The sequence below is a fragment of the Macaca mulatta genome, chromosome 20 (assembly GCF_049350105.2).
Source record: "Macaca mulatta isolate MMU2019108-1 chromosome 20, T2T-MMU8v2.0, whole genome shotgun sequence".
Lineage (NCBI taxonomy): Eukaryota > Metazoa > Chordata > Mammalia > Primates > Cercopithecidae > Macaca > Macaca mulatta.
Genome location: NC_133425.1, coordinates 7,403,046 through 7,426,375, shown reverse-complemented (window position 1 = coordinate 7,426,375; position 23,330 = coordinate 7,403,046). Strand labels below are relative to the sequence as shown.

At 41.9% G+C, this 23,330-nt stretch overlaps 1 protein-coding gene across 16 annotated transcripts in view; it reads right to left on the bottom strand.

Moving 5' to 3' along the window:
• Window positions 1-23,330, bottom strand: part of RBFOX1 (RNA binding fox-1 homolog 1) — a 2,485,711-nt gene that overhangs the window by 1,561,846 nt on the left and 900,535 nt on the right. The gene's annotated exons all lie outside the window — the stretch shown is intronic.

Here is a 23,330-nt window from a genome sequence, read left to right as displayed (position 1 = left end):
GACGTTTACCTTCCAGACATTTCAAATTTCCTAAAACATTCATTAACTAATATTTTCTTTGCTCAACCCCGCATCCCATTTCTTCTTTGCATTCATATTCATTCCCTTAGTTTCCCCGCTTCTGATTTCAACACCAAGAGTAGATTCCCTTTCCAAGAAAACAGCAATAATGCCTGAGAGGTACCAGATTTAGATCATTTCATCATCTTCATCATCTTCATCACCACTGGATCCCACCCCCCTTATCCCTACCTTACCTCAAAGATCTTACAGGAAAAAAAAATACGTATATGATAATAGATTCACTACCTGGCTTATTCAGATACAATACTCTGCCTGCATGGTAGTTGTTTCACAGTTACAATGCCTATGTGGCATACAATACCCTGATCTAGAATTATCAACAAGGAAAATACTTATTCGTAACCTTGCTTATACCATTATCTTTATATTAGGTTGGTGCAAAAGTAATTGCAATCTTTGTCATTACCTTTAAAAGCAAAAACCGTAATTACTTTTGCACCAACCTAATAACCTTGTAAGGCAAGTAATGTGACAGTTGCCCATTTTGCAGATGACCAAGTCGAGGCTGAGAGATAACTGGCTTGCATGATATTACAGGCTTAGTAACTGTCAGCATGAGATTATGACACAGGACTATCGATTTCAAAACCCTTGCTGTGTGAATCACCAGGCTATGCCAATGGAGGTTTCCATGAGGTCTGGACTTATCCTGATTTTGAACCCACAGCCTCTATTCAAACCAGATATAACTATACCCTTTTGTTTTGTTGTGATGTTCTTGACATACTGTATTTGATAAAATTAGAACGAAGTCACCTTACCTCAGGAATGGAAAACCAAACATCGTATGTTCTCACTCATAAGTGACAGTTAAGCTATGAGAATGTGAAGCCCTAAGAATGATATAACGGGCCAGGCACGGTGGCTCACACCTGTAATCGCAGCACTTTGGGAGGACGAGGTGGGCGGACCACCTGAGGTCAGGAGTTCGAGACCAGCCTGGCCAACATGGTGAAACTCTGTCTCTACCAGAAATAAAAAAATAAACCATGCACGGTGGTGGCACCTGTAATCCCAACTACTAGGAAGGCTGAGACAGGAGAATCACTTGAACGCGGGAGGCAGAGGTTGAAGTGAGTCGAGATCGTACCACTGTACTTCAGCCTGGGCAACAGAGGGAGACTCCATAGCAAGGCAGGGGCGGGGGGCGGGGAAGATACAATGAACTTTGGGGATTTGGGGGAAGGGGTGGGACAGGGTGAGGAATAAAAGACTACAAATTGGGTTCAGGGTATACTGCTTGGGTGACAGGTGCACCAAAATCTCAGAAGTCACCACTCAAGAACTTACTCATGTAACCAAACACCACTTGTTCCCCCAAAACCTATGGAAATAAAAAATATATAAAATTTAAAAAAAAAAAAAACAGAAAAACTATGCCCCTTTTAAGAGAGATATTCAAATCCTCATAAAACAGGAAACAGGCCTAGATCCAGAACCTAAATTGCAACGAGGGTGGCACTGAGCTAACTCTTAAAACCAGCCACTTATTTCCTCTCTGTGTTTCCTTATCAGCTCATGAGACTTCAATGCTCCTCTCTCTTTGTTCAGGAAAGGTCTCTGTTTCTCTCATCTCTAAGAGGGCATTTTTTGGGACAGATGTTCAGGAACAGGAGCTCTCTGGGGTCTGTTTTCTGCTGAGAAAACGTGGCTCATCTTGAGTTATGGGTCTGTGGGCCCACATGGAAGATGTGGTCCACATATCATACGTGATTTGAAGGTGGGAAAGCCACAGATAGCAGATATTGCTTAGCAATTTTCAATCAAGCGCGTGTAGTAATGTTTCTAGGGTAATTAGATTCATGACCTGCCACAGGGAACAATTTCTTCCACTAACTTATCTGGACTACAGATACAAGCATAAACACTCCAGTGGGGCCTCTAAATTCTGACCCAAACTTGAGCTGATCCGACTTTCATCTCATGCCAGAAGCTGCTTTCTGAATTATGGCAGCTTTCCTGCTTCTACCTTGAAGTAAACAGGCCTCTGGGAGTTTCAACAGCCACTTAAGACTTTTCTATGCATATTTGGATGAAGCAAACAGCAGCTAGTTAAAAAGACAGAGAGAGAGAGAGAAAGAGAGCAGGAGAAAAGATGAGGGGGTGGGAGGAATAGAGAGAGAGAAAGAACTAAGCTGTCCTCAGCTTCTTGCTCCTATAAATTAATTATCAAAGCCTCTATTAATTATGTTATTCCATTGGATCGACTCAGACAATATTATGCCAGCATATATTTTACATTTTAATATGACACAGGATTGTATTAGCGTATTCCATCAGCTTTGATGGATACCTAGATCTTCAGGGTGTTTTTTTTTTCCTGGCCAATAAAGGAAAACCATAAGGATATTACAAATTTAAATAAGTGTGGGAAGTGTGAAAATCATTTAGAAACCCAAGGAATGGCTATTCACATTGCAAGAGTAGTTCATTAGTGTTCAGCTATTCAGTTGTCTATATTAAAGCTTCTTTTTTCTGCTTTTAAACAAGCAACTTCTATACCGTCTTAATAATACTGTTCAAGGATTTCAAGACACAGTTCAGCCAAGCTGCAAAAGAACCATTAAATGCAGAGATACCTTGTTAGTTCTCCCCCTTACTACTCAACACAGGCAAAGAAAGAAACGAGACCTGAAACGCAAACATATTCTTCACTCTCTCATACCCACACTGTGTGGTTTTCCGGGCACACAGCAGTGCCTGTATAGCCTCATTAATATCTCCCCCTCTTCTAACAAACAAATCTGTTTCAGTTAGGATTGTGATATTTGGGCTGTAATCTATTGAATGCATGAAGATGGAGAATGACATAAAAGACGGATTATGGGCCAGTTGCGGTGGCTCACTCCTGTAATCCCAGCACTTTGGGAGGCCGAGGCAGGTGGATAACCTGAAGTCAGGAGTTTGACACCAGCCAACATGGTGAAACCCCATCTCTACAAAAAAATACAAAAATTAGCCGGGTGTGGTGGTGCGTGCCTGTAATCCCAGCTACTTGGGAGGCTGAGGCAGGAAAATTGCTTGAACCGGGGAGGCAGAGGTTGCAGTGAGCCGAGATTGTGCTACTGCACTCCAGGCTGGGTAACAGAGCAAGACTCCATCTTGAGAGAAAAACAAAACAAAACAAAACCAAAAACTAATTATTCAACAGTAATGCAATTCCTGAAAACAAATGGTGTCGGGGTTCCTTAAGCCTGGCCACCAACTTGGGAGAACACCCCAAATAGATGTCCACCTCCTCTTCTATATACAGGAAGAGTATGGGAGGAAAAGAGATTCAGCTAATATGTATTTATGGAGGGATGATGAATAAGGAAACCATAGTCATAGTCATAGTCCTGCCCTCCAAAGCTGACCTTCTAGTGGGATCCTGTAGACTTCATAGAAGATTCTCCTTTCTGAATCTGTAAGGAAGGAGGACCCATCCTGGAGAACAGCAGCAACATCTAAGCTGGGAGAAAAGAGACCAAGGGGCTAGCACAAATATAGGGAGGCCGAGGTGGCAATCAATGAGTTGCCGGAAAATGCAAATAATTCAGCTGCACATCAAGACAATCTGACATGGTGCAAATGATCTCAGGTGGGGAAAACTGACTCATTCATTCATTCCAGAAATATCTGGAGGCTTCTGATGTCCCAGGCACAAATCTAGCTCTTAGGGATAGAGATAAACAAGACCCAGTCCCCAGCCCTCATGCAGTTTAGAGTCGACTGGTGGAAAGAGGAAGGGAAAAGATCATTAGGACCATCCATGAGATAATTTCCATGAGTGTGTCATGCTGTGGGTGAAATAAACAGAATAGGCAGAGAAAATAAAGGGGGACAGGAGTAACACCTCTCTGCAATGGTGGCCTTGCAAGAACTAGCATTCATTTGGCTCATTTCAGAAGGAAAAAAATAGAGAACAGAGCTGGTCAATATAGGCACTAATTTTATCTTATTATTACTGTTTTTTTTTTTTTTATGGAAAAGAGAAAGGAAAGAATTTCCAGAAGTAGAGCTCCCCTTCTCACCTAGGCACTGTTGTTTACACAGACCTTGAGATAGATCCTCACAACTTCGGCTCCTCTCTCCTGGTTCTCTGCCAGCCCCTTTAAAGTGTGAATCAATGATGGTTCTCACTCTGGGTAAAAGTCATAAACATCTGGGTAAACTTCCTGGGGATTCTGTTAATCCAAACTAGAGGACCTCAGGTGCACACAGACCTCAAGGTCCTCTTGCCAACCCTCTCTGGTCTCACCATATGCTTCCTCTCAGCATCACTTCCAGCAGCTGTGAGCTCTAGGCTGCTAACATCTCATAATTTCCTATGACCAACAGTCACGATTTTTCATGACCTACCATACCAACATCTCGCCCCACAGTGGGCAGAACTGCACTCTACATCTGCTGAATCGACAGAGGGAATGCTGACATTCCAGGAGCTATGATTTTGAATGTCCGCGATCCCCTAAGAGTTTAACGTATTTTCTCACCTCCATCTGAATCCGTTACTGTTCAATAAGCCTTTTGTTCAGTGCACATTTGTATAGCAATTTATAGTTGGCAAACCACTTTCATGAAGATTCACATTTTTTTTAAATTTATTTATTATTATTATACTTTAAGTTGTAGGGTACATGTGCATAACGTGCAGGTTTGTTACATATGTATACTTGTGCCATGTTGGTGTGCTGCACCCATCAACTTGTCATTTACATCAGGTATAACTCCCAATGCAATCCCTCCCCCCTCCCCCTCCCCATGACAGGCCCCTGTGTGTGATGTTCCCCTTCCTGAGTCCAAGTGATCTCATTGTTCAGTTCCCACCTATGAGTGAGAACATGCGGTGTTTGGTTTTCTGTTCTTGTGATAGTTTGCTAAGAATGATGGTTTCCAGCTGCATCCATGTCCCTACAAAGGACACAAACTCATCCTTTTTGATGGCTGCATAGTATTCCATGGTGTATATGTGCCATATTTTCTTAATCCAATCTGTCACTGATTGTAAACTAGTTCAACCATTATGGAAAACAGTATGGCGATTCCTCAAGGATCTAGAACTAGTTGTACCATATGACCCAGCCATCCCATTACTGGGTATATACCCAAAGGATTATAAATTATGCTGCTATAAAGACACATGCACTCGTATGTTTATTGCAGCACTATTCACAATAGCAAAGACTTGGAAGATTCACATTTTACCAAGCTATTAGGCCATAAATGTTCTCCAAATAAGTTCTATCCTCCCAGCATTGCTGAAGTGCAGGTAAGAGAATCAAATATCTTTCTCCAGTCTTAAAGGTAATGAACAGATAACGTGCTTCTCTTCTGGGGCTGGCTGGATAGAATAAAGTGTCAGCATTCTACATTTTGCCTAACCCAGGAAAGCAGCAAGACATAGCTATTCAAACCTGGAAGAAAAAGACCCAACGCATCAATGTGTATCTAGCACCTACCTCATCTAAGGGATGCTCACAGGCACCTTAACTCTCATCCAATCAGCACCAGCTGCTGAATTTCTGGGGCCCGATGCAAAAATGAAAATGCACATCCCATCACTGAATAATTATTAATAATTTCAAGATGGTAAAAGCAAAGCATTAAAGCAAACACGAGTACTTCTAAGAACAGAGACCTGTGCCTCTGCACCGAATCCTCCTAGCAAAACTTCAAACTTCCTCATTTTACATAGGAGGCAAGATTAAGTAACTTGTCCAGGGACACACAGCTGGTAAAGGGATCAACAGACATTCAAGCCCAAAGTACACTTGATCTATTTACTGGCAACACAAGGAGCCACACACATGCATATGCGTGCGCGCGCGCACACACATACACACACACACACACACACACACACACACACACACACAGAACTTAATTGATTTTACTCCAAAAATTAAGGAGGCCCCCAAAGCGCCCAACAAAATGAGAAACCTTAATGACTTCATGCCCTTTAGAACTGCTAAGTATTTGTTTGCATTTCATTAAATTTGCAAAGTAAAACTTGATTTAAAATTCCAAGGCTCCATTTCAATGATCTGCATTTGGGGCTTCGATGAGATGGTTGAACAAATGAGGTGTGAGACCCCTTTTCTTTTTTTTTTTCCTACTCTGTGAGCCTTGGAATTTTTTAATGAAAAAATGTCGTGGCACATGAATCATTACGTGGTGGGGAGGGGGGGAAATACTAAAACCTGATTGCATTATTGAATTCTAAAACTCCTCCAGATTAGATGAAACTACTTCAGATCTCTAGGGACAACATCCCAACTCGGCCCTTGTGGTTTTAGTTGATAGGCAATCTTTCTCACTATTAGATAAAACAAAGCATGGCAAATGAACTTTACTGTGGATCTCTCCAGCTTTTTTCTAGCTGGGTCTCCCATGCTAACTGTGTCCTGCCCGTTCTACATTACCAGCATTTTAGAGAACATAGTCACTCGGTGAGGTAGCCTTATTCAAAAGGCATTCATCTACCACATAGGTGCCAGGCAAGTGGCTCTTGTTGGTCCTAATTTGATAAGGTTTTCCTGCCTTGAAGGTGGTGAGATTCAACCTGAGACTCAAAGAAGAGTGAGCCATCCATGCCAGCAGCTGGGGGATGAGTGTTCCAGGAGGTGGGAGCAGGACAAAATTCTAGGACTAGAATGAGCTTGAGGAATTTCAGAAATAGAAAAGCGCAGCAAAATGAACAAGGAAGTACAACCAGCACATTGGCAATTTGTTTGCTTATTTTGAGACGGAGTCTCACTCTGTTGCCCAGGCTGGAGTGCAGTGCCACTATCTTGGCTCACTTCAACCTCCACCTCCCAGGTTCAAGCAATTCCCCTGCCTCAGCCTCCCAAGTAGCTGGGATTACAGGTGCATGCCACCACACTCGGCTAATTTCTCTATTTTAGTAGAGACGGGTTTCACCATGTTGGCCAGGCTGGTGTCGAACTCCTGACCTCAGGTGATTCACCCGCCTTGGCCTCCCAAAGTACAGGGATTACAGGTGTGAGCCACCAGGCCCAGCCTACACCACCAGTTTAGAAACCAGACTTTGGCTTCTGCCAAAGGGAGGGTCTGAGAACGACAGGAGTGGGTCAGGAAGATCAATTTAAGAGAAGGCTGTAGGAGACCCTTGAGAGTTGGGACTGAAGGCAAGGTCATAGCAATGGAGATCACCAGAAGTGAGGGGATTTGATTCTGCATTTTGCAGAATGCTAACCCAGCCTGGGTGCTTGGGACTGGATCTGTTCGGGAAAGGCTTGTGTTAGGTCACAGCTTGGGATCGGAGAAAAGCAACACTGGCCTGTACTTGTGAGAACACAGAATGGAAAGGAAGGAAAAGTATGAAAACCAGTCACCACCACCTAGAGCAGCCAGCAGAGGACGCAGACAGAACATTTAGCCAGCAAGACAGACCATCTATGAAAGGAGGATCTGAAGAGGTCCTTTTAGGTAACAGTTGAAGTGGGATGGAAGAGGCCCTTCAAGAAAGTGTTTATCTGGCTCTCTATCCATGCAAATTCTGATTCCGTGGGTGGAAGCTGGGACCTGAGTCTCTATATCTCTAACAAGCTCCCAAGGCGATGCTGATGCAGTGGGTCTACAGATGGCCCTTGGAATGGTGAAACTTTAATGCATGACCAGTGGGAGGAGGTGGTGCTAAGGATGTTGTGGCAAGATAAACATGAACAGCCACGTGACGCCTTGCTTCAGAATCGTCTACCATTTCTTGATGCCTCTGAGATACTAACAGTTATACTGCCCATGTTTCTGCAATTAAGTGGAGCTTGAATCTCCCCTTAAAGCTCAAAACAGTACTTAGAGGATGCTCACTCCTTTCTGTAAGACATGGAGACTCTGGAAGGTTCAGGAAAGGTATAATGAACAACAAAGATGATGATATCGCTTTTAAAAAAATAACAGCTTGATTGAGACGTAAGTCATATACTGAAAAGTTTGCCCTTTTACTTTTGAATCCTATTCCGTGCCCAGCATCGTCCTAAGGACTTTATATTTTATACTTGTGAAAACAGTCATCTCCTCTCTCTAAAAGCAGAAAATGCCAGTATCAGTAGCCACTGGGAAGCCATCCAGAGGAGGGGTTCTCAGCCAAGGCACTGTTTGGTTGTCATAACTGGAGGGGGTTTTACCAGCATCTAGAGCTTCCAACCATCCTGCAAGGTACAGGACAGCCCCTGCGATGAAAATCATCTAGCCTCAAATGTCAACAGTGTCGAGGTTGAAAACAGCTGAACTAGAATTCCGGAGGCTCATCTGGACTTACTATCCATTATCACCCATTTAACAGATAAAAATGGAAAGACTCAAATAATATTTTCTTCAGCGTATTTGAAAAAGAAGCACGGATTCCAAAATACCGTGAGCGCCCAAGAAGCTGCTGCTGTGCCAAGCTGAGTCTTTCCTGGCTTCTCCAGCCTCTACCCCCTTCCACAGCACCAGACCCACGGGAATTCAACAAACACTTGCTGTTTTAGGGGTAAAATAAAGGGTCAGAAAGGTGCTTTAAGCTTCGTAAGTGCCGTAGTTAGAAAACGGCTTGTATCCCCATGTAAAGTCAATTAGCTGGATGCTATCTCTGGCCTTAGCTTACCATCTTACCCTCCACCCTGCTACCTTGCAAATAAATGCCTTTGGTCACAAAGGAGTCCCCAGGAGAGTACAGAGCTGGATTAGTGCAAATTCATCCTCAGTCAGGTGAAAAATAAGTCAAAATACCTGTCCCAAGAGTGACAGAGTCTTGTCAGGGCCACATACAAACAACAGTAACACCATTAAATTATTTTAATGATTACAAAGTCTAGTTGGCTTCTTTTTTCTTTTTTTCCTTTGCAAACTGTGATTAGTCTATTTTTAAACATATTACTGCTTTTCTCCTCCTGAGGTTTTAAATAATGGACATATGCCACACACCTTGAAAATACTACAGGTAAAGTACAAGAGACTCCCTTTTTCAGGTTAAAAACAAACATTTAGGCTAAGAGGCAATGTGGATAATTTCAACTGGATATGCTAAAGGAAATACAGGATTTTCAGTAATCCCATTACTGGGTATATACTCCCCAAAAAAGAAATCATTTTATTATCAATACACATATGTTCAATGCAGCACTATTCCACAATAGCAAAGACATGGAATCAACCTAAATGCCCATCAATGATAGATGGAATAAAGAAAATATGGTATATATACACCATGGAATACTATGCAGTCATAAAAAAGAAGATCATGTCCTTTGCACGGACATGGATGGAGCTGGAGGCCTTTATCTTTAGCAAACTAATTCAGGAACAGAAAACCAAATACTGCATGTTCTCACTTATAAGTGGGAGCTAAATGATGAGAATACATGGACACACAGAGGGGACCAACACACACGGGGACTTTCCTAGGGTGGAGGGTGGGAAATAGGAGAGGATCAGGAAATATAACTAATCAGTAGCTGGCTTAATACGTAGGCGATGAGATAATCTTTACAACAAACCCCCATGACACAAGTTTACCTATGTAACAAACCTGCACTTGTACCCCTGAACTTAAAAGTTAAAAAAAGAGATACTATGATTAAAATAATAAAATAAAATGCAGGGTCTTATCTCACTGGATTGTAGCCATGATGCCCTGGGCTTCTCTTGGTTCTTCCTAGAGGGAATTCATTTTCCAGAGTACAAATAGACTCCACGGGTAAAACAGACCTCAGGTGGACAAACTTTATATTCTGCCAAGCACTTGCATAGAAGGGATGATTCACAGTTTGTTCCAACAAATATGTGAAGTCAAATGTTAAGCATCAAAAACATCTATCTGAGCTGTTAGAAATTATGTGGCTATTGTTCAGAGGACTGTGCATAATGGAATATCCATCAAGGCCAAACAAGGACACCTATCTGGGCCCTGCTCATGAGAAAAGCTGGCAGCATCGTGCTTCTCCACGGAAGACTGATGTAGGCAGAAGCTGCAGCGTGAGCCTTGACATGTGTCACCTCCCTTGGCTACAGATGCATTACAAGAAATTACATGGGATGCTATCAGAAAATTGAAAATCCAACAAGTGTTTCACTTAGTTACTGTAATTCTTCAATGCTATTCCGATCTCGTGCAAATTAGAAGCCACTTATAACTCCGAAGGCTGACAGAAGACTGAATGAGGTTTTCATTATGCTTTTAATAGGTTTATTGGGAAATTTCCTATTAAAAGGTACTTGAGGAGAATGATGTGTTAGATCTCTGGATTAAAAGAGATCTTCAAGAGGTAAGCAAAATGGTACCCTAAATTTGCTACGAAGCACAAGTAGGATGCCCATCTCTGGATAGGAACAAGACGCCTAATCAATTATCATTAACTGAACATTAAAAATAGAATAATTTTCTAATTATGATCCCAGCACTTATGGTTCACGGCATTCTAATGGACGTAATCTGTAGAGTCTAATTTGTTGATCCATGCTATAGGAATACATGCTTCAGAACTAGCGCAAACCAAAAATGGTAGGTGTGATTACAGTGGCTCACACCTGTAATCCCAACATTTTGGGAGGCTGAGGCAAGAGGATCACTGGAGGCCAGGAGTTTGAAACCAGTCTGCACAACATAGGTGTGTGTTTATATATATATAAAATAGCTGAGTATGTCAGTGCACACCCGCAGTCCCAGCTACTGAGGAGGCTAATGTGGAAAGATCGCTTGAGCCCAGGAGTTTGAGGCTGCAGTGAGCAGGGAATGTACCACTGCACTCCAGCCTAGGCAAAAGAGCAAGACCCCGTCTCTAAAAAACAAAACCAACAAACATGCAAGTAAAAAGTAAAAGTTTCAGGTGCATAGACGGTCTTCTACCTCAGAGTCTGGGAGAAACTTTGAGCTTTCCCACATCACCACCACCAATACTGCTGCCACCACCATCCTGAAGTCCTTAAAATTGCTTAACAATTGTTCACATTATATAAGATACATGCAAGATTTGGGGCAATTATCATCCTCCAAGAGAGAACAGAATCACTTAGATGCTTATGGTAAGTGTCCTTTGGCTATAAATAAAGAGCCACTTCTGAATAGGAAAGGGAAGAACAGCAAGTCTATAGAAACATTTTCCTGCACAAACAAGGACAGCCTTCATTTTGTGAGCATTGGGATCACTTCCCAAAAGGAAACCACAATAATGCATTGTGATTTGATGAAATAATACTTCAGACCATCAATCTAACTTATGAACATAATGGTAAATTAAGATAAAGCACTTCTCATCTGGTACACAAACCCATCTATAATGGCTAAGAATATGTTTCCATTAAAACATTAGGTACAGAAAACTCAGCTCTTAACTCTGTTTCCATGGAAACGTGCAATTCAACTTTTCAAGGCCCTCAGTGACAGCTCCTTTCTCTTACATGTTATTCCTGAAGAGCATGTGTAAATAAAAACTTTAAGAGGGAAATCTTTGGATAAAGTGTGGCCCAGACACAGAAGTAAGTGGACCTTACTGGTTTTAACTTCAGCTCCATTATCCCAAATATTTATTTAATGAACTCATGCACTTAACAAATATTAACTATCTACCATGAGCCAAGCTGAAAAAAATACTATGATCATGTTCAGGAGCTGGGAGAAAGGAACTAGAACGAAAATGAAAAACTGCTTCAAGAGTAACAGAGGAAGGAAGAGAGGGAAGAGCTCCTTGCAGTCAGAGAACAACAGGGGAATTTTGAGGAAGCCCTGAAAAATGAGTTGAGTTTTAAACGACAGAGACAGTCTACAGACAAAAAGGAGATGGACAGGAGGAGATCTCAGCTACTAACCGTAAGTGAGAGGAAGTGGAAAATATGGAACAACGTAGGAAAAGGCAGTAATCTGATGCAGATGAGGCCAGGGATTAGAGAAGTTAAATGGATTCCTCATTCACTCATTCCTTCATTCACTCATTCATGTAACCAATAAGTACTCACTCTGTTTCTGGCATTCACCTATGTGCTCATCAAAAGGCAGAGTCACTGTCTTCCTGAAACTTCTCTTCTAGGGGAACTTGGAATGCTTTGAGTGTTTTTCTAAAGAGTGTGCTTTTTTTGGCCGGGTGCAGTGGCTCACGCCTGTAATCCCAGCACTTTGAGAGGCCAAGGTGGGCAGAGCACAAGGTCAGGAGATGGAGACCATCCTGGCTAATATGGTGAAACCCCATCTCTACTAAAAATATAAACAATTAGCCAGGCGTGGGGGTGGGCGCCTGTAGTCCCAGCCACTCGGGAGGCTGGGGCAGGAGAATGGCGTGAACTCAGGAGGCAGAGCTTGCAGTGAGCCGAGATTGTGCTACCGCACTCCAGCCTGGGCAACAGAGCGAGAGTCCATCTCAAAAAATAATAGTAAATAAAAATAAAAAAGGAGAACAGGTTATCACATCTATATCTTCTGCTCTCATCAACACCATCTTTGAAGAGCTTTAAAGATACATCTGCTAAGAGAGAATGATCGAATTCTATTCAATTATTTCCTTTGCCCTTTTCCGCTTTCTTCCTCCTGAGCGGGGAGAATCATGGACATAGCATTTGGATAAAAATGGAGAACAGGACAGGAGAAGGAGAAACAAAAAAAGACACATGAGGAGAAATCAAGAAAAAAACGACCGAGAAAGAGAAAGAGTGAGGAAGACAGCAAAAAAGAGGCTGGTGGAGAAAAGGTGGCACGGCCAAGCCAATCTACATCGTGAACAATCACAGAGGAGAGGAGAAAACTGTTATATGGGTGCTGATAATTTGGGGGATAAATTTTGCACTTCTTCATTGTATTTTTTTGTTTCAAACACCATGCAGAGCCTGAGACCAGTGGGCTCTTGGGATTGAGCAGAGTAATAGTATCTTTTTTTTTTTTTTTTTGAGGCTGAGTCTCGCTGTGTCGCCCAGGCTGGAGTGCAGTGGCCGGATCTCAGCTCACTGCAAGCTCCGCCCCCCGGGTTCTTGCCATTCTCCTGCCTCAGTCTCCCGAGTAGCTGGGATTACAGGCGCCTGCCACCTCACCCGGCTAATTTTTTGTATTTTTAGTAGAGACGGGGTTTCACCATGTTAGCCAGGATGGTCTCGATCTCCTGACCTCGTGATCCGCCCGTCTCAGGCTCCCAAGGTACTGGGATTACAGGCTTGAGCCACCGCACCTGGCCCAGAGTAATAGTATCTTAAATACAAACGCATGACTCTCTTCCGGCTGACCTAGGCTGACCTGGCAGGTTATAAGAGATCTTACTCTTGGAGCGGGTGGTCAAAAGTCTCCTGGAGCATTCCAGATGGAGAAAGTGAGTTGGGCAAGACCACACAGCCAGAAAGCAGCAGAACTGGGATCTCACCTGGGTCTGTACAATGCAGAATTCTGTGTTTCTGGCCGCTTATACTTTATTACTTCCTGAAACGATTGTATCACTCAGGAAAATAACAGTTGCCTCATGCTTAGTTGCCCTGAAAACTACTGATTTCAATGTGCAGAAAGGGGATGTCCTTGGATTCAGTCCTCAGGACTCTGGTCCCTACTAAAGACATAAAGCTTTAATTCATATAAAGCTCACATAGCAGAGCCTGGGACACAATACTGTGCAAAACTGCTACCAATAACAACAGCAATGATAATAATAACAACACTAATAACTATATATAATAATAATAGTAATGGCAGATAACACACTCCAAGATGGTGCCCCACAATCTCTGCCTCCTGATGTTCACACATTTGTATGACTCCCTCCTCTTGAACGTGGGCAAGTCCTATAATTTGCTTCTAACCAATAAAATATAGCCCAGGTGATTGGATGCTGCTCCTTTATTTATTTATTTATTTATTTATTTATTTATTTATTTGAGACAGAGTCTCACTCTGTCACCCAGGCTGGAGTGCAGGAGCACAATCTCGGATCACTACAACCTCTGCCTGCCGGGTTCCAGCAATTCTCCTGCCTCAGCCTCCCAAGTACCTGGGACTACAGGTGCATACCACCAAGCCAGGCTAATATTTTGTATTTTTAGTAGAGATAGGTTTTCACTGTGTGAGCCAGGATGGTCTCGATCTCCTGACCTCATGATTCGCCTGCCTCAGCCTCCCAAAGTGCTGGGATTACAGGCGTGAGTCACCTTGGTGCTCCTATTATTATGTTATCTGACATAAGATTTCATCTTGCTGGCAGATTTGCCCCGGTCCTTCTCTCTCCCCTTCCTGGCTTTAAAGAGACAAACGTGCCACAAATCCTATGACTGCAAGGAACTGAACGTTGCCACATGAGCAGGGATGCGGATCTATACCAGTTAAGCCACCATATGTGAACCCAACCAGGCTGACACATTGACTTCAGCCTTATGAGCCTCTAAAGATGTTAAAACAGTAATGGTATCGGGACTGGCTACCTATGTTACATATGACCCAATACAAAATAAAAATGTGGGACCCCCTTGTTCAAAATGATTTAGAGTTGCCAGAAAGGCAACAGCAGAACATCAAACCAAGTGCAGGGCCCAGCTGGGCAGAGGCCCAGACTGCACACCCATCAAACGGGCCCTGAATCATATGTTGTTAATTTAATACCAATAGGAAAAGTAGAACTAGAACACAAATGCAGGTTGGTTTGACATCAAGGATCAAAAATACAGCTAAGGATTAAACAAATAACCTGTGAGGCCACTAGCCACACCACCTAGGATCAAAGCTTTGCTCTAGTCCTGATAAGCGTGATCATGATGGAAAAGATACTTAACATAACTGAACCTCCGTTTATTTGCATATAAAATGGAGATAACTGTTTGTACATCAAAATGCTGTGAAGGCCTGGTGTAGGGGTTCATGTCTGTAATTCCAACACTTTGGGAGATTGAGGCAGGAGGATTACTGGAGCCCTGGAGTTTCAAGACCAGCCTGGAAAACATAGTGGGACCCTGTCTCTACAAAAAATTTTAAAAATTAGCCAAGTGTGATGGTGCACACCTCCAACTACTTGGGAGGCTGAGGTGGAAGGGTTACTTGAGCCCCACAAGCTGAGGCTGTAGTAAGCCATGATTGTGCCACTTCATTCCAGCCTGGGCAACAGAGTCAGACCCTGTCAAAAACAAAAACAAATAAACAAAAATAACAACAACAACAAAAACACAAAACAATGACCAGGGACAGTGGCTCATGCCTCTAATCCCAGCACTTTGAGAGGCCAAGGTGGGTGGATAATCTGAGGTCAGGAGTTCGAGACCAGCCTGGTCAGCATGGTGAAACCCCGTCTCTACTAAAAATACAAAAAATTACCCAGGCCTGGTGGCGGGCGCCTGTAATCTGAGCTACTCAGGAGGCTGAGGCAGGAGAATTGTGTGAACCCAGGAGAAGGCAGTTGCAGTGAGCTGGGATCACACCACTGCACTCCAGCCTGGACGATAAGAGCAAAACTCTGTCCCAAAACAAAACAAAACAAACAGAAAAACAAAAATGCTGTGAAAGAGAAATAATATATGTTAAGAAGTTAGATCAGTGTCTGGCACATAGTAGGAATTCAATAAATGGCAGATATCTTTATCAACTTAACACCACTGGATATTTTCTATCTAATTATTTACCACTGACAAAATTTGTATGCATCTATGGTAGCTTTAGCAGATTCAGAAAATAATCACCTATTGATGTGATTCATGAAAGTACCTGGATAGAGGAAATATGATAGATTAGATTCTTGAAAACGTCTCGGATCAGAAGCAAAACAAAAAAGCAAGTTGGGAGTTTCCAACAGTGGAGGGGTGATAATTAACAACTCAATTAAAAAAGGCAAATTAAACTTTATGGTTCGTTATCCTCCACTGCTTGGTAAATTGTTTTGCTAGGAGAATGATTAAAAATGATCATTTCACAAAACTGAAATAGCTTCCAAGGAACACAACTATTTTTCAATATTATACAAAGGGTTTCACAGCAAAATAAACTTCCTTGATTAAAAGGAACAGCACTTCTCTGTGTATGGAGAGCCAGCAGTACAAATGTTGGCTTGTGATGCATTAGGTATTTTGGGGGGCTGTAGGAGAATTTTGAAGAGAAACATTTCCTTATGAATAAAACACATCATCATTTCCTTTTGTGCATTTTGTCTTTGTGGGCCCCATAAAGGTTTTTCTGGAATATTACTTGCAAATGTATAATTTCCATTAAATTAGTTTAGACTTGAGCTCTGAAGAAATGCACAGAACTCAGGCATTCATAATAATAGTTTCTAGGAAATCTAAAATATGGTCAGAAAAGAGACATCATCAAAGAGGAAGCACAAGCCCTTATCAGTGCAATTCTCCATGCTTTCTTTTTTTTCTGTAATTGCATCAGTATGTCTCAACTTGTTTCCTACTCTGGAACACCTGAGATATATGGCTCAGACCAATCTGGAATAGGGCTCGACTGGGATTACAGGATGCCTTGGGGGAAGGTTATATCAAAGGCAGAGTCAAGCCTGAACCAAGGCGAGCTGGCATGGTAGTGGCCCTGCTGAAGGAGGGCAGGATATAGGAAACAAGTGCATATTACCTCCGAATCTCCAGGTCTTACTTTCAGAAGACTTCCTCTGATAGATGTATCATCATGAACTTAGCAATGGTCTAACACAGTACCTTAAATAAATGTCAAAAAGGTCAAAACAGGCCAGGCACGGTGGCTCAAGCCTGTAATCCCAGTACTTTGGGAGGACAACGCGGGCAGATCACTTGAGGTCAGGAGTTCAAGACCAGCCTGGCCAACATGGTGAAAATCCAACTCTACTAAAAATGGAAAAATTAGCCATGTGTGATGGCAGGCACCTATAGTCCCAGCTACTGGGGAGGCTGAGGCAGGAGAATCACTTGAGCCTGGGAGGCGGAGGTTGCCATGAGCTGAGATCATGCCACTGCACTCCAGCCTGGGCAAGAGAGCAAGACTCTGTCTCAAAAAAAAAAAAAAAAAGTCAAAACAAGTGTCATCAGCCACAATTGAGAATTTTGTTGTTTAAATCTACTCCCACTTTTTATTCCTTATTATTAGCCACTGTTCCATCATTACCTATTAGTCTTCATGTTTTTTTTTCCCCCAGATATCTTGATTTACCCACACTTAAACACAATGATTTCTTTTAAGTGGTACTTTCAAACTCTAAATATACAGATTAATGTTTTCATCCAAATATCCAATGAATACCCCCCATATTCACATATGACCCTGTTGAATCTGTGATCCCTCCCATTTCCTTTAAAATGATGATGGGATTCAGGACAACTGGCAAAATTTTATATACTCCCACCACTCTTCCTCATTAAAACAAGCTAAATGCAAAATGTAAAAAATAATGATAATACCTGCACTAAATTATATGGTACCCTGTCATCTCATCCTCAGAATGAAGCCTAAAGAGTTTTCATCCTGTCATCTCATCCTCATTCATTCCTCAGAATGAAGCCTAAAGAGTTTCAAAGTAGAGCCAATGCTTTCCAATAGAAAACAACCAGATATTTTAATGCCCGTTCTGAAAACCTCTTCTGTGGGTGCACTGGAATGTCGTCTATATTTTGCTGTTTAGGACCCATTTCTGAATGCTTAGCCAGTCAGAATGGAAGCATGGTTTCTGAAAACCTATCATGGCCTGTCTGAGGTAAGACGCTAGAGAATGGATCCCTCACACAAAAAACAACATACTCTGAGTTCAAGCACAAAGATTGCTGGGCCACAGGGGGCGCTGACAGTTCACAGTTAGTCGCCTTCACCCACTTCCTGCCTGTCCCAGCCCATACCTTCTGAGTAGGGCAGAACTAATGTCATGTCTTTGGTGCCTACCACTCTTGAGAAAGCTTTGGGCTTCCCTGAGCTCACGGGACCAGGCAGATTTATTATGCCTCCCTGGATGGTAGGGAGCTAGTACAATACCCCTAACAAGACATTCATTTACACAAGATTATTTGTTGAATGGATATCCATCAGATACTGTAATCGGTTCTTGGGGTGCAAGATTACACTGAAACCAGACAAATCCTCTTTATCTGGTGCTTGTAGACGTGAATCAAATAGCCATAAAACTGCACGTAAAACTGTGACCACAATATCTGCTGCAAACAAGGGGTGCTGAATACTAAAGAAATTAGGCTGGGCGTGGTGGCTCACGCCTGTAATCCCAACACTTTGGGAGGCCAAGGTGGGTGGACCATCTGAGGTCAGGAGTTTGAGACCAGCCTGGCCAACATGGTGAAACCCTATCTCTACTAAAAATACAAAAATTAGCCAGGCATGGTGGCACATGCCTGTAATCTCAGATACTTGAGGGGCTGAGGCAGGAGAATTGCTTGAACTCAGGAGGCAGAGGTTGCACTGAACCGAGACTGCGCCATTGCACTCGACCCTGGGTGACAGAACGAGACTCCACTTCCAAAAAGAAAGAAAGAAAGAAAGAAATTATAAATTATGTAAAAGAGGAATGTCCCCTACTTTAAGCTGGGGTCTAAACAGTAATTTAGAAGTAGACTAGGAAAGCAAACGTGTGTGTGTGTGTGTGTGTGTGTGTGTGTGTGTGTGTGTGTCTGTGTGTGTGTGTACTAAGGCTTGGGGCACATGAGGCATGAAGCACAGCACAGGCAAAGACCCTGTGGCAGAATAAACCAGGGTATGTTTCAGCAACTGTAAGGAATAACTCTGACTACAAGGTGTGAGCAAGGTGAAGATGCAGAGACAGCATCCTATGTACCACATTAAAGACTTCGGTCTTTATTCAAAGAGCAATGGGAAGCCACCAAAGGGTTTCAGGTAGGGAGTGAAATAAGACATGGATTTTAAACAGATCTCCCCTGACTTCAGTGAAAGAACTAATGGGGAGGGATAACAGTAAATGTAGCATGATCATGGGACTCAAGGCAGGGTTGACTGACACTAACTTAAATCAGGGTGGTGCACTGGGCATGGTGTCATCCCAAGAGGCAGGGAATATAAGTGGCAGAAGCATTTCATTTATTTATTCATTCAGAACCCCCTATTTAGTGCCACCCACATGCCTGATCAGCACTAAAAATGAAGAACGCACGCTCTGCCTCTGAAGTCCACATGCTAGAGAGAGCAACGTGGAAGCCAGTATCAGGCAAGCGAGGAAGATGGCACAATCAACTCTGCAGGGCAGGGGAGCAATCAGGGGACTCTTGTCAGCACAGGAGATGCTAGATGTAGCAATTGATATAATGGTCTGTCTTATAGAGAGCCCCAAGAGAACTGAGCCCCAGCATCACGGAAGTTTTCTCTTCCGTCCAGATACCTCCAGAGAAGACATTTTTAAAATGACATGGAGACTAATAATTTGCATCCTTTGAGGCAGTCTCTCAGAAAAAAATTACATGACATAATACATAGCAGAGACCTTTTGAAAAGCAATAGGTTTTTTTTTTTTTTTTTGAGACACTGTCTCGCTCTGTTGCCCAGGATGGAGTGCAGTGGTATGATCTCGGCTCACTGCAACCTCCACCTCCAAGATTCAAGCAATCTCCTGCCTCAGCCTCCCGAGTAGCTGGGATTACAGGCACACGCCACCACGCCTGGCTAATTTTTGTATTTTTAGTAGAGATGGGGTTTTGCCATGTTGGCCAAGTTGGTCTCGAACTCCTGATCTCAGGTGATCTACTGACCTCGGCCTCCCAAAGTGCTGGGATTACAGGCATGAGCCACCATGCCTGGCAAGCAATAGTCTTCTATTGTCCATACATATCTGATGTATTGGTATGTTCATGTTCATATCCATATGTATATTGTTCTTTGACTCTATTATTATTATTATTATCATTATTATTTTGAGACTGAGTCTTGCTCTGTTGCCCAGGCTGGAGTGCAGTGGCATGATCTCAGCTCACTGCAACTTCTGCCTCCTGGGTTCAAGTGATTCTCCTGCCTTAGCCTCCCGAGTAGCTCGGATTACAGGCGCACACTACCACACCCAGCTAATTTTTGTATTTTTAGTAGACACGGGGTTTTCCCATGTTGGCCAGGCCTGTCTTGAACTCCTGACCTAGTGATCCACCCGCCTCATCCTCCCAAAGTGCTGGGATATAATTTATTTTTACATAGTTGAAAGAGATCTCACTTTTTCCTCCCAAATATACAGTCACTTTTCCTTCCTCTGTTAACTCACAGTCCATGCCACTTTCGCTTATTTGAAATGGTGCCTTTTTACTAGCTTCACATGTACTCCTGGACTACATGCCCCAGCGAGTAACTGAACTTATTCCAGTGGGTACTATACTGGTCAGGAGGGAGAAGGCTATGCCATACCAACGAATGACTCCAAGACTTCGATAAATGAACGCAACAAACATCAATTTCCTGCTCAAATAAAACTAGCTCAGGAATTCAAGCTGTTTCATTTCACCCATGTGGTAACTGTATGTGTGGTATCTCCATGCTGTGGTAACTGCATCATGCACTCCCATGATTCTATACTAGAAGAAACAATGGACAAGTCATACATTTCAGTGAGCAAAACTAGTCACAGAGCTCCACCTAACTGCAAGGGTGCTGGAAATAGAGAAGAGCCAAGGGAATATTTGCTGAGCATTGATGTTGCTGCCAAAAGCGTCCCCATGATTGTGAAATCTTAAAGTCACATACCATCCATGGGGAAAAAGTTTCCAGTGCAATAAGACATTTTCTTCTCCCTCAATTGGTGGTTAAAAGCTAGTATAAAGTACATATGGCTCCTTTGTGAACTAAAGCATGTTAAGCTTCTATTTGGCACAATAAAATAATCATACTAAACAATATATGCTCCTAAAAGCTAATTAAAGAGCAAGCTCAAATCATCATGAAGGCAGATCAGTTTTAAGTAAAGCTTCTTAAGTGTCATTATCCGCCAGACGTGCATGCAAAGTGTTTTGTGAATTTTTTCTTCATCCTATCTTTAACCTCTCAAACAGCCGCCTACAGAGAGCCAGAGAGTGGCAGGAAAATGTGTTAACAACGCCAGCACATGTGAGCCTCTCCACATTTATGAAGGATGATTACATAACTATGATGAGAAGGAACTTTTCTCACTTTCCAAGGAAGGCCAGTGGGGAGGAAATGGGCTTTTATAACTCCAGAGTGATTCAATTAGATTAGTCAGTAAAATACCTTTATGACCAAAGAGAGTAGCAACATGTTGATATGGTGAATCTTGAAAGGAGCAATTCTGCACCTTCTGTCTACACAGTTTTATATACTTGAGAGTCATCTGGGGAGTGGAATAGATTGGAGATGCTTCCCTCTGTTCCAGATGTTCTGGATCAGAGTCTCAGAGGGTGAGTTTCAGAAGCTGCATTTAAACAAATGACTCTAGAGCAAGAGGTAGTAAGTGTTCTAGAAAAGGCTAGATCATAAATATTTTAGGCTTTTTCTGCCATACAATATCTCTACTACTCAACTGTGTTATCGAAGTGCAAAAGCAGCCATTGACAATATGTAGATAAATCAGTACGGCAAAGTACCAATAACATTTTGTTTACCAAAACAGGTGGTGATACACGAGGCTTAGGCTCATAAAGATCTGAAGACTTCTGGTAAATGTGTACACACATATAACTAACACTCCAATCAAACACAGAATATTTCCATCACCCCAGGTAGTCCTCTGGTGCCTCTTCCTAGTTAGAACCCAAAGCTCTAAAGCAATGAGTGTTCTGAACTTTCTCACCATAAATTTTTTTTTTTTCTATTCTTAGGCATCATATAAATGGAAACATAGAGTATGCATGCCTGTCTGGCCTCTTGTGTTCTTTATGATATATATGAGATTCATCCACATCAGTGCATACATCACTGCTGATCTGGTTATGTTTTTTCAATCAAAGAGAGTTGTTGATTGCAAATTTGTCTACAACTATGACTGCAGATTTGTCTATCACTGGCTTTAGTTTTGTCAACTTCTGCTTCATGTATTTTGAAGCTGTTTATTAGTGGCATACATATTTAGGGTTGTTATGTCTTCCTCATGAATGAAGCATTTGAACATTACGAAATGTCTCTTTTCCTCTTTGGTAATACGTCTTGTCCAGAAGTCAACTTTGACAGTAATACAGACACACCAACTTTCTTATCCTTACTATTCATATGGGATATAGGTTTCCACTCTTTTACTCAATGTAACTGTGTCTCTGTATTTCTGACGAGTCTCTTGTAGTCAGCAAATAACTGGTTCTCGCTTTTTATTACAGTCTGACAATCTCTGCTCTTTAAGTGGAGTGTTTAGTCCACTTGCACTTGGTGAAATTATTTCTATGGTTGTGTTTCAAGCTTTTGCATTCTAGTTTTCACATCCATATGTTTAGTTTTATTTCTTGACTTCCTTTTTAATAAGCAAATCCTTTTTGCATTACATATACATTTATGTTTAAAGCTATATTCTATTCATTTTTAGGCACTGTAGGATAAATAATATGTATCCACAAATTATCAGAATCTTTTTAGAGTTCATATTATGTAGCTTCTGTTAAAATATAAAAATCATAATATAATAAAATTGTATTTCCTACTCAGCATCATAAATTTGCATAGTCTTAAATTTTACTACATATTTAACAAACCCAAGAATAAAACTATATCATTTTTATTTTAAAGTATGTTTTTTCCAAGTAAATTAAGTGACAGCATATACATTCATAGTTACCTATGTGTCTACCATTTCAACTATTTTCACTTCTTTATATCAGAGCTTCTTTCTGCTCTCATTTCTTTTCATCTTTGATTATGTCCCTTGCATTTCTTGTGCTGCTGACCCATTTCCTCTACTGTCCTTTAGATTAAAATGTGTTTATTTCACCTAATTTTTAAGAATATTTTTGCCAGTCATATAATTCTGTGTTGACAGTGTTTTTTTGTTTCTTTCTGAACTTTAAAGATGTCATATGATTGTCTTCTGGTCTCCACAGCTTCTACGAGAAATCAGCTATCATTTGTACCATTCATCCCCTGCATTTTATATTTCCCTTTTCATTGGTTGTTTTCAATATTATCTCACTATCTTTTTTTTTTTTTTTTCATCAGTATGACTGATGTCTGAGTCTAGGTCTTTTTTTTTTTTTTTTTTTTTTTTTTTTTTTTTTTGAGATGGTGTCTCGCTCTGTTGCCCAGGCTGGAGTGCAGTGGCATGATCTCAGCTCACTGCAAGCTCCACCTCCCAAGTTCATGCCATTCTCCTGCCTCAGCCTCCCGAGTAGCTGGGACTACAGGCACCTGCCACCACATCCGACTAACTTTTTGTATTTTTAGTACAGGCAGGGTTTCACTGTGTTAGCCAGGA